Source organism: Microtus ochrogaster, chromosome 26 (assembly GCF_000317375.1).
Source record: "Microtus ochrogaster isolate Prairie Vole_2 chromosome 26, MicOch1.0, whole genome shotgun sequence".
NCBI lineage: Eukaryota > Metazoa > Chordata > Mammalia > Rodentia > Cricetidae > Microtus > Microtus ochrogaster.
In genome coordinates this window covers 2,090,720-2,106,125 of record NC_022025.1, presented here as the reverse complement: position 1 = coordinate 2,106,125, position 15,406 = coordinate 2,090,720, and the positions used below count along the sequence as shown (strand labels likewise).

At 36.2% G+C, this 15,406-nt stretch overlaps 1 pseudogene; it reads right to left on the bottom strand.

The window, feature by feature from the left end:
- Positions 1–5,998: 5,998 nt before the first annotated feature.
- LOC101988928 overlaps positions 5,999–15,406 on the bottom strand; it is a 30,825-nt pseudogene continuing 21,417 nt past the window's right edge.

Genomic DNA, 15,406 nt, shown 5'->3' with positions numbered 1-15,406 from the left:
GAGAAGTAGGATGCCAAAGCAAGGTGACAAGCTTGTCAACATGCTGTGTAGAAGTGATTGACATATGCACATAGGGTAAATGTTAAAAGCTTAAGTTTACAGAAGTAAAAACCATGGTTAGAACGAGAGGAAAGACATCATATTACAACTAAAGAATTCAAGTTCATAGTGCTTACTGTGCTTGGCTCACCCAAATCTCTAATCAGAGCAGGTGAGCAAGAACCCAGAGTATTAAGGTTGGCTGTTAAGGACTCAAGACTCCATCCTTTTTTTGAACATTGCATTAGTTCAGTGGTTCTCAAACTTCAAGATGCATCAGAATCACTCAGAGAATTTACTAGACCCCAAACTACTTGGCTCTAACTGTTGCAGGAGGTCCTTCCGCTCCTCTAGCCAATAGCCGCTGAGATACCAGCCCATTGGGACGTGGTCTGTCTCCCTTTAATAAAGTGGCCACTTCCCTCTCCTCTCTCTCTTCACTTCCTGCTCTGCTTCCGGCAACTAGACTCCCTTCCTGATTGCGCAGAGGGCTGTTGTCTGGGATGGTGATCTGTAAGTTTAGATGTAAATATTGTAACTGTCATTCTTGCTTTATAACTGTTTTGTTATATGTAATTTTGTTATGTTAAAGTGAAAGCCTTTCCTTTTTGTTTAAACAGAAAAGGGGGAAATGATGGAGGAAGGTCATTGGCTAATAAAGAAACTGCCTTGGCCCATTTGATAGGCCAGCCTTTAGGTGGGTGGAGTAAACAGAACAGAATGCTGGAGGGAAGAGAAAGTGAGCTCATACACCTTAGCTCTGCTCTCTGGGGCAGACGCGATGAAGCTCTGACCCAGGATGGACATAGGCTAGATTCTTCCCAGTAAGGGCACCTCGGTGCTACACACATTAATAGAAATGGGCCAGGCAGTGTTTAAATGAATACAATTTATGTGTTGTTATTTTGGGGCATAAGCTAGCCAGGCGGCTGGGAGCCGGACTGTGGGAAGAGGCCCGCAGCTCCTACAACATCTAACACCAGAGTTTCTGATTCAGGAAAGTTGGACTGAAATCAGAGGACCTCTGGTTTTAGCATGTTCTTATGTGAAGCTCATTGTCCTGACAGAGGACCTAATAATAAAACAACTGTCCAGGACTTCCAGGAGGCTCCCCTACTGCCAATCCCAGCACAGGCTCACCTTCAGCAGTTCATGAGGACCTGACGTGGGATGTAAAACTCTTGCCACTTTATTTGAAGTCAGGGAAGTCCCAGTCCATTCCCCTAGACATGCAAATGGAAGTGGATTGTGACTGCATTTGTGTGGGCTGGGCTTCCTCCCCTTCACTGCTGTTTCCTTAATTTCCATTGGTTCCACCTTAGTGAGTCATGTAAACAAAATAAATCAATCTTCTTCTTTTTCTATTATTATTTTCCTTAGAAAAAAACTATTTAAGATAACATATTCTTACCAAAATTATCTATTCAATTGAAAATTTAGATTTTTTTTAGCAGTTTCAAGTTTCTTTGATAATCAGTATTACTGTTCTCAAATATAGCAATCAATTTAAGCATGCTCAGTAGTAATCTAGTGTTCAGAGGATGAAAATAAAAACAATAGCAGTATAACATATATATATATATATATATATATATATATATATATATATATATATATATGCTATGTGTATTTAGGTAACCAGAGTTAGTTTTTAAAGTAAAAGACTAAAGAGAGCTTAATTACCTCTGTTTGGAATGTCCAGTGTTTATTTACTGTTGGTGTTTTTCCAAAGCAAGTTAAAAAGAAACAATTCTGTCCTCTAGCATTTTATATTATGTGTTATTGTTTAAAAACAAATCCACGGTGTTTGGATGAATGAACTCAGGCAATAAACATCATTGACAATGTTTTGATAACTGAACTAGTGCCCCACAGCTGATTTTTTTCAATTAATAAAATATAATTAAATCATATGCATGAATAAATAAATTAATTAGTCTACATTTTGTTATCTAAGTTTGTCAGACGAAAGCTAACCACTTTCCCATATATCAACATATCCTCAATTCTCATGAATATAAGTATTTATCACAAGCTTTAGAGAGAAACAATGCCCATATTTCTCAAATTTAAGACCTGTAAGGATCTAAAACCCATGAAGTTCTGTGTTTTCTTGTCAATAATGCGACATCATTAAGTGATTGCAATGAATATTTGAGTGGCTGACAAAAAGTTAGTGTTCTACTTGCTGCTGTTTTTAATAAAACTTAGTGAGTATGGGCTGACTTCTTCCATCATATTGCAATCTTTGGACAAAATATATCACAGTCATCACTTATTCTGGTAGGAAAAAGGACTAGTGGTTTTGATTTTTTTTATCTTAAGCCAAAATGTTCACAAAATGAGATGGAATAGCGTGAAAAAAATCTAAGCGTAGGTTCTTGAAATACTATGACAGACGATTTTGACATGAATTGTCAGCAACATTTTAGACTGTGGTTTAAAAGTAGTTTGTGTTTTAGACTCACTCAATTTTTCTATGCTGCAGAATGTTGTAGTGGAAATAATCCATTTTATATGGTTTCAAATTACAGTTTTCCACTTTATATCTGCTTGAACTGAATGAAGTCGAAGATGTGGTGAGTCTCAATTTCTTCATGCCTGAGTTGATGAAGATCGTACAGATTCTGAACTGGTCATAAGTATAAATAGATCAATTTATATAAACTTTGTGTGCCACAAACAGAAGAAAACACAAATCTTAACTATTGCTGCTTTAATCTTATATATGTTTTCTTCTTTTCTCAACATATATTAGGTTACTAGATAAACTGAATTGTTATTATTTCTAACATCTGCTTAGGGCTGGCTTTTCAGCTACTCTTAGCATCTCAGCCAGAAGTGGTTATTTTTCTCCCTGTAAGTATGACCTTGAAAAAACACAAATATGGAAGACTTCCCTCCTTATCCTAGTTACTGCAGGAGCAATGCAGTTTATTGAAGAAAATGTGATCATTTTACATCTTCAGGTAACTCATTTAATCTATAGTGGTGATAATGAAGAGTAGCCTTCTCCATAGACTCTGAGGAAGCTGAGAGTCCAGGATCCAGGATCACTTGCTGTCTTAGAGCAGTCAGGAAATTACTTATGGAACCAATCTTTTTGGAGGATTTTGATCTCCATCTTCTGTGTTGAAACCATAGAGAAATATCCTGATAACACTTTTGGAGGCATAAAAACAATGGATATGTGTTTTGTGAATCAGTTGTAAAACAAAAAAAAAGTAATTTTTTTTCTCGAGTAACTGAAATTTTTAAAGCCAGAAACACAATCACACATAGATCAACAGCCAGAACAAATAAGTAATAGCATCCCCTTTTTCTCAGAAATGATATGTAAGAGTAGAAAGTACACTCAAATAGTGACATTCAGCCTTCCAAGTTTCTCACCACAAACACAGATTCCAAAAGACCTTTTATTGCCTGGTGGAAAATATGCTAAAATTAAAATTTCTCAAGTGTAAATAGACAATGGAGACATAGAAACAGATAATTCAAGCAACAGAAAAATGAATTATCTCGGATAAAATACATTGATGGGCTACATTTGTAAGAGTTTGGTCAAGATCAGAATAAGGATATAAAAGGTGTTAGAAATGGGCAGAAGGCACAGGCAAGAAATTATACAATCGTATTTACAACTAAATAAAATGATCTTTTCTTAGGAAAAAATCAAGGCATCCCAGGGAAACATCATAAAAGAAAGTAATCTCTGGTGTAGGGGTTGAAGAGATGGCTCAGCAGTTAAGAGAGTTTGCTGTAGAGTAGAAAAGTCTGGAGTTCTTTTCCCAGCACCCACACAACGAGCTTGTCATTGCATACATGCCTATAACCACAACTTCAAGAAGAACAGAGACACCCTAGCAGAGCAAATGTGAGGCTCAGACTAGCAAAGAATTTGCCTCACATGAGTAGACAGAAAGTGTTAAAGGAGGATGCTCCAGACCTTATTCTGGCTACTGTGCTAGTACACAGGCACATACAACCTCATATCCAAGTGCACACCCACTCACACCCACAGACAACAGACAAAAAGACAGACAGACAGACACACACACACTTTTTAAATAGAAGTGAAGAGTACTTGAGTCGTATTAACTCTGGTTATCTGTATTGGGCCCACACAAGAACAGTCTGCCAATAATCATCCAGGATAGAAAAGGGTCTCACAGAACTCTACCCTTACTACTGGCTATAACTAGATTTGATATGAGGAATAACTGTCTTTTGTTGTATAGCTCTGCCAAATCACCACAGTCCAGTGGACAGCTTCAAAGTCATACAGTGGCCCTGGTTATTTTTGGTAGGACACAAATGAAGCAAATTCACATGAATGTGTGAAAAATTTGCTGCTAGTGTGGAGGGTGAGAAGGGATGGTAGGTAGGTGGGGCATAAAAATGGTCAGTATGTAAGACATACATGCAATTGTAAAACAAAAGTAAATACCTGCTACATGGACCTAATATAAAACCCATAGACCACACACAGCTTCAAAATGTGATCCACTTCTGATTTTGGATATTGCACGTATGTGACCTTAAAGTGTCATCATTTTCTTCCCTCCATTGATCTGTATCACTTTGTCTGTGAATATAGTTCTTGAGTCTCATGTGAACTTGCTACTTGTGTTAGTTTGAGTGAGATTGCTCTACCCAATCCCCAATAGGTGAATATGTTTGAATACTTGGTCAGTTGGTGAAACTATTTGTTGATGATTGGGAGATGTTTCCTTATTTGAGGAGGTGTACACTGGGGGTGGGAATTATTCAGTAGCCCAGGCTTTAGTTCTCTATCTACCTTCAACTTGTAGATCAAGATATAAGCCCTCAGCTACTGGCAAGATTCATGGCTGCATGTCTATTGCCATGTTCCCCAGCATTATCATGATCATGAACTCTGACTTTCTGAGACTATGATCCTCAATAAATAATTTTTTCTAAGTTGCCTAGACCATAATGTCTCCTCACAGAAATATAAAAGTAATGAAGATACTACTATTCTAAGAAAAATGTACGTTCCAATCCCAGAAGTGAAAATTACCATCATGATTGCTAGGTGTATTAGTTACTTTGATGTATCTGTGATAAACCTCATTGATCATGGGGACATATTGAAGAAAGAGCTATTGTGTTTATGGTTCCAGAGGGATGAGATTGCGCCATAGAAGGGAAGCATGGCAGCAAGCAGTAGGCATGGAGTCAGGAGCAGGAAGCCCAGCGCTCATCTCCTTGACCATAATCAGAAACCAGAAGGAGGGAACTGGAAGTGGTGAGAGGCTTTTAATCTCAAACTCTACCACCAGTGTTATACTTCCCCTAGCAGAGGTATACCACCTAAACCTTGTCAAAACAGTGCCGTTAACTGGAGACTGAGTGTTCAAATAACAAATCACATAGGGGATATTCCTCAATTAAAATATCATACTGAGAAGGGCAACTTCCAGATGAGGTTTTTGTCATCTTATTGGTAATAATTATTTTCTCTTTAGATAAAAATATAGGTTGAAAAATAATATGGTATGTGTTAGTATACGTTCTAAGTTGCATTAGCAATTTTAAATCTAAATCATTTTTTAAAAGGCATATAAAGATGCCCAATGCTTTGCTGAAGAACACTAACTTTGCAAATCTGTGACTGTCATGGATAAGGCTTGAATAATACATGAAAGCTGGATCTCACCATTTTTTTAAAATTTCAAATCAAGATGCATCTTGCCTTCATTTAAAGCATTAGTAGAAAATGTAGCATCATTTTCTTAATGCTAAAATCCAACTGCATGGCCAATCAAGGTTGACTGATTAGAAATGTCGAAAAGAGTGGCAGCCAATATCCTCCAATCTGCTGACCCTTCATTTCAGGTGACAAATTTAAGTAGGCTCTCTCCTTCTAAATTCAAAGGGATTAAGAGAGAAAAACTCTGTGCCTTGTTCCATTGTGGAGCCTGTGTTTAACTGATCCTTACTCATTATTGCATCGATGCTGATGAGAATGTTGCTTAAAACATGGAGACTGGGATAACTGCTCATCTTTACCTGTTAAAGGGAGCAGCGACATAATAAACTGATAGGAACAAGTTGTATGAAAATTATAAAATAAGTCCAATCAAGCAACTTCCCTCGCATAAGGCAAGTTGTCATCCCTAGCAAGAAGCATTTGCAGAAACTCATTATCCATAAATATGCACTCATCATATTTTCTAATAATGTTTCAAGATTTGATTTGTGCAGGACACAAATTTTTATATAGAAGAGCAATTTTTTTAATGTTTGTTGCTTTTTTTTGTATATTTATTTGTTATATATACAATATTCTGTGTGTATTCCTGAAGGCCAGAAGTGGGTGCTAGACCCCATTACAGATGATTGTGAGCCACCATGTGGTTGCTGGGAATTGAACTCAGGACCTTTGGAAGAGCAGGCAATGCTCTTAACCACTGAGCCATCTCCCCAGCCCCAAGAGCAATTTTTGTGTGCGACCGGTGTGCAATGGATATGAGGCTTCTGGATACATGTTACATTTAAATTTTATTCTCAGGGAAACCATCAAGTGCTTGAAAGTAAAGTTTGGTTGCCAAATTACTATGAGTAAAATTTTTAGTAGTTTTTGCTAATACATTGTTCTATCTAGAAATTGAAAATACTCAATAAACTTTACTCAAATCACATTAGCTACAAATGTTAAAAGAATAATTGAACTGATTTTCTTGATGAATATCAAATTGTCACTTATGAGTTTATGATATAAGACTAAAATATTCATTCTTAGGTATTTCTGCATATAATAAACACAAGTATAGTATGAATCACTTTCTCAAATATAATATGTAATAACTTCCTGAAATATTGGCTATTGTTTTTCCATTATGAGATTAATATTTCCGTTATGAAATATACACGAATTCTTGGGAAAAAATGCTCACATTTCTGATGATGTAATGCAGAGAGAGAGGTAAAGGCAAGTGCTTTGTTAGTTAAGTTTCTAAGGCAAACTACTGAGTAAAACAACTGAAAAGAGTAGATGGTTTCCAGAGAAATCAGTACACAACCAAGAGAGTCTACTGCTTTTAGGATATTTAAGCTTGGGGGATGACAGATGTGTCAATATGGAAGAGTACAGCAGGGGAAAGGTGAAGCTGCTTGCGTTACACCACACAGGAAGGATATAGGGTAGGAAGAGGAGGTATGATGGGTCTAGCAAAAGTGTATCCTTCAAAGGCATGATCCCCATAACCTTCTTCCACCAGTGTCCTAAAGTTTCTATCCTCCCCCAATAGTGCCTCCTGCTGAGGACCCAGTCTTCAGTGCACAAACATTTGAAGAATGTTCCAAATCACAACTGTAACAGACACACAGATACAAATGCTACTGTTTGCATGTGTGATGTATTACCATCGTACTAAGTATACTCTGATCTACAAATATCAGTTTTAAGGTGATCTATTGTTTTACATACTCCCATCAAAGAAAAAACAATGCCAAATAATTGTGAAAAATTATGATGTCACTAAATATAAGATACACACACTTATTTGGGAAATGCAAATATGGAAAAGAAAAATATACCTTAGACTAGGTGGACTATAATAGTTATGCAGCTAATATAACCTTGCACTTCCCAAATTGATTCTTGTGGCCAAAATAATTATAAGCAAGAAATATACAGTGAATTTTCATCTTATTTCTCTTATCCTTCAGTCACTTTGGAGAAATAATCTTCATCATTACTTCTAACTTACTGAGCAATCTGAAATTTAACATCCACATCTACTTTTATTTTAATGTCTTATAAGTGATTGTCTCTTGTCTTTAATTTCACTTATCAACATATCATGGTAAAACAATAACTCATTAATTTGTAATTTCACTTTTAACCTCTCTCTGACTTGTATACAGAGTTTCTGATATATTTGGCTTAACTTTTGTCTAAACAATCTAATAATTTTATGTTTAATATAGAACTCCTTGTTGTCACTTCTCCTTGAAGATTTTGATTGTTTCTTTCTTTGTTTAACCTTTCTATGGTTATTTGGGATAATATCTCATATGTAGCTTAAATTGTCCTCAAAATGATTATATAGTTAAGGCTAGCCTAGAACCAATAGTCTACCTGCTACAGCCTTAGTTGGAATATAGGCATTATGTGTCACCATACCAAGCCACAGACCCCCCCCCCCTCTTGTAACGGCGTAACGAATGCAGACAGATTGTAAATATATATATATACATATATATGTGTGTGTATATATGTATATATATGTATATATATACATATATATATATATATCTTTAATGGAGAAATAAACTTACAAAACCACCCTTCCCATGGAGACCAGGAAAGCAAAAGCAGTGGCTGGGAGCACCCTTGCCAAATTTATAGGCAAAACATTAGCCCGAGGCGAACACGCCCCCAAAGGGGCGGGACTTATCCCTAAACTCTCTCATTTTTATCCATGCTAGGATTAATATCCAGGGTATTCCAGGAAAGAACTCTGCCACTTGTTGACTGATGTTTTCTGTCCTGTCCAGTCCCCATAGTCATTAAGTCCCAAATCACACAGAGGTCTACATTAGTTATAAACTGATTGGCCTAGTAGCTCAGACTTCTTATTAACTCTTATAACTTATATTAGCCCATTATTCTTGTCTATGTTAGCCACGTGTCTCGGTACTTTATTTGGCGAGGCAGTCACATCTTGCTTCTTCTGTGGCTGGGTAATGACTACGGACCAAGCTTTCTTCTTCCTAGAATTTTCCTGTTCTTGTTGCCTTGCCTCTGCTTCCCACCTGGTTGTCCCACCTATTGGCTACTGGCCAATCAGCGTTTGATTAAAATACAATTGACAGGGTACAAACCATTGTCCCACAGCACTTACCCACCTTAAAAAAAAAACAAGAACTCCACATCTAATATTCTTTGTTTAGTTGTTTTCCTGACCATTATCCATAACAACTTGTAACCAACATTCTAGACAAATGAGTTGCAAGGTTTTACAGCTAAAGCTGAGTCAGGAAATCTCTCTTAAATGAGAAGAATTTGCCTCTAGCAAACAGAGTTCACCTGAGAAAATGCTGCTATCAATAAGCTGTGCTTAACTCTATTCGTTTTTGTCTAGAATTACTTCTCAATCTCTCTCAGCCTTTATGTGGATGCAGTTGTCCATGTGGGTGCCATTTGTTGTCAGGGTTTCTGTTTTGCCTGGTTCCCGCAATCATTAAGTCCCAAAGAAATCACACAGAGGTCTACATTAGTTATAAACTGATTGGCCTAGTAGCTCAGACTTCTTATTAACTCTTATAACTTATATTAGCCCATTATTCATGTCTATGTTAGCCACGTGGCTTGGTACCTTATCTGGCGAGGCAGTCACATCTTGCTTCTTCTGTGTCTGGGTAACTGCAGACTCCTCTTCCCAGAATTTTCCTGTTCTCATTGACCTCCCTCTACTTCCTGTGTGGTACTGGCCAATCAGTGTTTTATTAAAATACAATTCACAGGGTACAAATAACTGTCCCACAGCAGCCACTGACCTTCTAGTTCTATTGTCAGCAGATATCAACACTCCTCCATCTATTTAGACTAATTTATTATCCTTTCTCAACTATTTTCTTGAATCTATATTCAGTCTGCTCAGTCTAAATTCAAATGTTTTTCCAAGTTAGTAGAGCTGCTATTATAATTGCTTCTCTTATCCTGGTCCTAGACTCTTCCAGCTTTTTGTTGTCTTGGGCTCTTAGTTGTTGTTCTTCTGTACTTTACCTACCCATTTCTGTAAAGTAAATCAGCACATACTTTCTCACTCAAATCTGTAACCATTTACAATCAAATCTATAATTATAGAAAATTTATTTTCCATTGTTACCATATCCTACTTTATTTTACCTATGGATATATGCTAATATACTTTTCTACATTTCCTCTCTCTCTCTTTGTGTGTGTGTGTGCATGTGTGTGTGTCTTTATAGTTCTGTTTCAGTGTCTCTCTGAGTGCCTATTTCTGTGTTTCTCCATCTCTCTATCTCTTTCTCTATATATCTTTCTCTCTCTGTGTGTGGGGTGGGTACATGTATCTTTCTGATTCCCAAATTCATTATTTCATCTGTAAAGGGATTTTTTAATCTTATTTGTTATTCAATACCCAATAACTGAGACATTTACTGCCATAGACACTCAGTAAATATTGGTCATTAAATAAATGAGCCAAGAAGATGATTTTTAAGCACTGACTTGTCCTTTCCTGCCATCACTTTCCTATGATGCTAGTGTTATGGACAGAAGACTTGCATAAACAACCAGTTGCTTTCAGTTGGTTTTCAAAGTCATTAGTTTCAGAGGTCACACCGCTGTGCTGTCTGCCTGCACCCTTGCTGAAGATAGCATCTCAGGCTACAGCCATCTAATCGTGAAAACTGCTTTGCAAAACTTACACATCACTATCTTGTCTGAAGATAGTTGACTTTCAGTTATCTTCCTTGTGCTGTAGGGGAAGGTTTTTTTTTTATTTCTATTGCTTCTACCATTTCAAAAAAGTAGTTTTTCCACTGTCTTCCTTTATTCACAGTCTTTGCTTTATTGCAGAGAAAAACAAACTTTTTATATGCCCATAATTAACTTGAGAATCAATAAGAATCAACTATTCTGAGAAAAGAAACTGAAAATTGGGAAAAGGAGCTAAACTATACCTTGACCCCTAAAAATTTTCAATCATTTGTTTTCTTTATATTTACAGAATTTAAAAATGACCCCAAACTTACAAGTATCAGAGGTTCATGTCTCAGAAAAGCAAGGCACCTGAAATATGTGGCCACTCTGAAATTGTAGCCTCCCTGGATTGCACCTATCTGATAACTCAATATACAAGCCTTGTAACCACAACCCTTAAGAGCTTTCCATCACTTCCATCTTCATTTGTCCTTTTTTTTGGATTTAAATACTACTGTTTTTTTTTCTATCCCTAACAACTGTTATTTTGGTTAATTGGCATTTTCAAGTGCAAGCGCTGAATCTGAATTCACAGTTGGTCCAGATCTGACAAATATGTGTATCACTGAAAATTTATGGAGATGATTTTTTTTTATTTTCTCTCAATCTAGATTTTGTCTTTTAGTAGACATTTTAGTAAATAACTTACTTGAGATTGCTATTGTTGATGGATTAATGCTGTTAATGTCTTTAATAGCATAGCTATTTAGAACGTACATTTCTAAAAGCTCCTGTGAAACATTAAAAGCAAAGCACTGAAAATCTCAGGCTCTCTTGAACTAGTAGTTTCCCTTGATTGTCAGTCTGACAATTCGGCAGTTAATAATTCTTTGCAAATCAGATACCAAGGCAAGGAAGATGTCTTCTAGACAACCAGGAAGAAGATTGCTGTCCAGAGTGCTGAACCTGAGGCTAAGAATTTGGTGTCAAAACTTCTAGCTGCTGCCTGAACATCAAGCTCATGAACAGCAGAATAACTGCTGTTACTGAAATCCATCATAGAGCCCTCTGTCCAAAACCTACACTGGGGCAGTCACTGAGACAGTCAGTGAAATTGGTCTCCGTAGACCAAAGTTATCTGTCATTTTGAAAGAAGCTATGTGAGTGTTGAGGCTCTGAAAGGATTTTTTTTTTTAAATATGAAACATTTATGTGAGGGTGGGAATTGAACTGGACTTTGGAGCCATGGAGAACATTATGATTCTGGTTTTGATGAACAGCAGAATTGGGCGGTAGAGAGAGCAGCCTGAGATTTAAAATATACTCCTGCCATTTGATATTTCTTTCTTCACAGTTCCACCTTAATGTTGCAATGCTATCCTCTTGCTATGAGCCTGAATTCAGCTGGTCTGAATAGGACACTCATCTAAATGCTGAGTAACGATCATTTCCTCTTGGTAGAAATAATGGATCTTAATAGCTCTGTATAATATACCAATGTTTACCTTAAAGCTGCAGCCTATTTTTATACCACTCACCAAAGGTGAGAATGGCAAACCCGATGATTTGAAAGTATGAGCAGAAGGAATGGCGGAGACTGAGACCACTCTTTTGTTACTGGCCACCCAGACCCAAATAATCACACAGAAACTATACTAATTACAGCATTGCTTGGCTCAGACATATGTCTAGCTAATGCTTAAATCTTAACCTCTTTCTATTAATCTGTGTATTGTTATGAGGTGTGGTTTACTGGTAAAGTTCTGTAGTCTTTCTCCTTTGGCAGCTATATGGCACCTGCCCAATTTTGCCTTCTTTCTCCCTGCATTCAGTTTAGTTTTCCCACCTACCTATATTTTGCCCTGCCATCGGCCAAAGCAGCTTCCTTATTAAGCAATGGTAATAATACATTCATAGTATATAGAAGGAAATCCCACATCATCTCCCTTTTTTGTCTAAATAAAATGTTTGAACTTTAACATAGCAAAATTACATATAACAAAACAGGTATCAAGCAAGAATTACAATATTTCTTTGTGAGTCTAAAGTTTTATATCTAATTTATCTTTTATCATAACTAAGGAAAACTATAACTATCTGTCTTCAATTCCATCAAAGACTTCAGAAGGATATAATATTACCTAAGTAAATGGGAAGTGCATTGTAAACAACTTTGATTTTACAAGGACATCTGGCTGCCTGGACAGTCACCCAGAGTTCTACTGTAATGTTTGGGTGTTTATCTTCAGCCTATGAACCCATAGTATCTGGCAGACTTTTCCATTTAGCAGGAAATTTGAAAGACTCTTTTATATATATTGGCAGTTTGTCAGATACTTTCTTCTGTGTCCTGCAGAATGTCTGGTAGACTCTTTCATGAAGCAGGAACCTGAAGGACTGTCTCACCTTCTTTTGGCAAGTTCAGCAATTATTTTTCTCTGGGTCCAGAATAACCAGTTTATACAACAGATCATCAAGCAACACAAGCAAGAGAAGTTTCTTGCCCAAATAAATGACTAGCCTTGTCATATTGAAGGCAATTTCCATAACAAGATTCTCCAGTGCCCATCTCAGAATTGAGACTAATAGATGGTTATTTATTCAGAGATAGACTCAAAAATCAATATCTTTGGCTGGAACAGAGAACAGCAACCTAATCCCACAGCTAAAAAAAAAAAGGCCCGAGGCATGCTTTACATAGGCATAAATAGTATAAGAGGCCATGCCCCAGTGGGTGATTAACTTAAAGGCTATTGGCTATAGGATTTCCTACAGCATTTTCCCCTTTTGTTTAAATAAGAGAGTACTAAGCCTAAGAACAAATATATTCAACAAGTATCCTATCATAATGAGTTTAAGTCTTGTATAATAAATAACTTGGCCAAGTCAAGAAAGAAAAGTAACTACAACTATCTAGTCTTTTTTTTTTTCTAGCCCAATGAAAATCTGAGAGAGAAACAGTATTACTTGAGGAAGCAGGAAGTGCAGTCAAGCAACTTCCAGAATATGCCACAAATGACAGAGACAATTGGCTACCTGGGCAATCACCTAAGTCTCATTTGCAACATTGAAGCAACCAACTTTGGCTAGGGCCTGGAGTAACTGACAAACCATTTTCAGAGGCAGGAAATTTTTCAAAACCATCTTACCCTGTCTTGGCAAAATTTGACAGTCTTATTCTTTGTGTCCTGCTTATCCATTTCTGGATACTATATACTTTGTCAGTGGTTGAGACATGGGCAGTTCCTTGCCCAGAGGTCAGTTTTGCCAAGAAGAAAATAAGCTCCAAGTGGAATGTCTTCAGTGTTCAACGTTCTCTGAGGAATAGATCAGTGCTGCCAGAAGCAATCATGTCTCACTTCAGCAGAACCCTAAGTTATTTAAATGCAATATTCTACAGCTCTTTGAAGTGGTTAAAGATTACCTATCTATGCAGAATACATTCTTTATGTATCTAAAGAATCTGATTAATCTAATTATAAGTATGACAAACACAGATGACTATTGATCTATAATTCTTAATAGCTATATAACTTAAAGACTAAGACTTTATATTAGAATATTATACTATAAACAACTGTGCAACAAATGAGGACAATGACCTCAAAATGTAAACAATGTATAAGTTCCTGGATCAGAGGTAGAAATGTACATTGCAATATGATACATATATCTTAAAATTGTATCAATTTACAGAAATGTTTTAAACAGAGGTAGAAGCATGCATGTATACAATATGACAAAATAACTTTACCTAGTTATACAAATATTATGGACAAAAATAAAAACATATTCAATATAATTTAAGTTTGTATCAATATACAATAATCTATACCAATGTAAATTGCCTATAAATAATAGGTCACAAGTATTCACTCTGTTACTATTATTATTAGTGTAAGTAAGCTCACAGTTATTTATTATCCTATTCATTTTTTTAAAGAGATCCCTGAGCCTACAAAATTTCTTCCCAACCCCCAACCCTAACCAATTATAATCAACTCCTAAATGATGTCCCTAACTCTTAAGACAAACATTGTTGGGAGAGGAGACATTGTCTTATAGAATTACTTCCAGCTGTCATGGGGGCGATGTTTTTCTAAGGGATCCTGTGAAAGAAAATGATAAATAAGTTCCAAGATTACTGTCTGGTAAAATTGAAAATAGTCTCTGAGTATATGGTAGGGTTTTTCTGAGGTTCCTATCTGGACAGAACATTGTAAAAAGTACACCATTTCAGCTAACCAAGTTGGAACCATCTTGAGCAGTTGATACTCAAAACAGGTCTTATAGTAGTACTATCAACATCATGACGTCATATGAACCATGTAGAGTTGTCGTGGGTCCTTATCTTCTTCCTGAAAACTTCAAAGATTACTGCAGGAAAATTCATTGTTCATTGTGGAAAACTTATTGTGTGTGTGTGTATATATATATATATATATATATATATATATATATATATTCAATGAAGATATGGTAGAGACAAAAATAGAAATGAAGAAAAGTAATATTTTTTTCCAAATTCATTTTTTTTTTCGTTCCATATCATGGCTCCTGACATGAGACAGAAACTCTGAATTTTTATTTTAACAACATGCTTGGATTCAGAGAGGGACAAAGCCAGTGTCCAATTCCAAGGCCAATTCTATATATTCATATTATATAATATATGTGTGTGTTTAAATATATGTTATATATATATATCAGTATAAATAACTGATCTCATAAATCGTATTCCTTAGTCTTGATCCATAATAGACTGATAATTTTTTCATCTGTTAGCATTCAAACATCAAGGTCTCTTGAATTTTTGAAGATGAGTATTTTCCTGCAAGATAAGAAGAGAACTTTGCCCCAAACCTATATGCTTTCCTTACCTCCTGTATGGTTGTTACCATTGTTGATGAACTGTCATTTCTCCTTTTCAAGAGGTTTCTCCTTTTC